The sequence below is a fragment of the Gavialis gangeticus genome, unplaced genomic scaffold, assembly GCF_001723915.1.
Source record: "Gavialis gangeticus isolate Ggan-Ray unplaced genomic scaffold, GavGan_comp1, whole genome shotgun sequence".
NCBI lineage: Eukaryota > Metazoa > Chordata > Crocodylia > Gavialidae > Gavialis > Gavialis gangeticus.
In genome coordinates this window covers 160,011,985-160,013,461 of record NW_017729022.1, presented here as the reverse complement: position 1 = coordinate 160,013,461, position 1,477 = coordinate 160,011,985, and the positions used below count along the sequence as shown (strand labels likewise).

Below are 1,477 nucleotides of genomic sequence, written 5' to 3'. Positions count from 1 at the left end.
AGCACTGGCCCTGGGACATTGGTCCCAAGACATTGGGACACTGGTCTCAAGATGGTGACTGGGGCATCTGTCAAGGGGCAGGGCTACTCATGCGACTCTTGACAACTTGCCAAAACTGGGTAAGCGGCCCTCCGAAATAATTGCCCATCCCTGTTATAGTGCCACATGTTTTAACCTGCCATTCAACTCAAGCACAAATCTGAGGTGTTAACAGTTGGAACTATTTAGATCTGCAAAAGATCTGTACAAAGTGCACTGGTGACAGCAAAATTCCTCCTGAAGACAAGGAAGTCAGCAATCTAACTGAGTGAAATATGGTCTTCAGGCTTCTGTGACAGTTGTACAGTAGGGGTTCATAACCCTGGGCATTTTTACATGTGCACCCGACGCAGCGCCGGGAGCTTTTAATTAGCAAGCCATGCTAATTAAAAGCACCCAGCGCTGTGTTGGCAATACATGCATCAGCAGCGCAGTGCACCCGTGCTGAGAAAATGGCAGTGGTGCACTTTGAACTAAAACACAGTGAATGTGTTTTATTTCAAAGAAAGCCACCACCATTTTCTTAGCATGGAGACGCACTGTGCCACTGACACACGTGACGCGCGAGGCTGCCAGACAGCATCAATTTACGTGTTCCAGCAGACTCAATTAACTGAGTCTGCTCCGACATGCTGGATTTCGAGCACTTTGAAGCAGGCTCCCCACATGTGTGTAAGTGCCCTCAATGGCCAGATTTTCAGCTGCTACAAATCAATGCAACTTTGTCTTCAGCTGTGCTGATTTGCACACAGAGACTATGTGGCTGTAGGAGTCTTGTAGTTCTCTCTCCCTCTGAGTTCTGTGTTCTTAGATTCATGGAACTAAAGGACCCAAACTTTACAAGTGCTGCTCTATGACAGTCTGTTGAGGAGACCGCTTCATAACAATAGATGCGGAGCAATTCACAGACTATGCCAAGTACTCAGCCTAGTAATGGAACACTGCTGAATACAACGTTTTGCTGCAGTTGTAAAAGCTAATCACATTCCACAGAATGAGGATCTCAGAAGAACTGCAAGGAACAGGAATTTATACTAAAATTATAAAAACAAATATTCAGTAATATTCACCCATCTTACCTTTTTAAGTCCCCAAAACAGAGCATTTTTCTCCAATTCAAATTCTCTGTCAAGTTCTTCTTCATACTCTGCCAGGAATAACAAATACCTCCATTAATAACAGAAACTAGAGTCAGCCGGCTGGCTCAGTTTGTTTTTAAACAGTATTACATTGCATTATAAACACCGTACCTATGACAGGAGACATCTACGCAGGAGGAATTCTGCAAGGGTGAGAGCCAAGCAAAGATAAAAAAGATGGACTTTCCGTAGCTACTACTGCCCTCCTTGAACTTTCATTACCATAATTTTTAGCCAATGGATGCACGCTACTATGAACCAATAACAATGTCCTTTCCTCAGGCCTTCACTTCATGCTG

The 1,477-nt window shown here is 44.2% G+C and overlaps 1 protein-coding gene across 1 annotated transcript in view; it reads right to left on the bottom strand.

Moving 5' to 3' along the window:
• The window catches only part of HHAT (hedgehog acyltransferase), a 323,485-nt gene that overhangs the window by 312,733 nt on the left and 9,275 nt on the right, over positions 1-1,477 (bottom strand). The window lies entirely within an intron of this gene.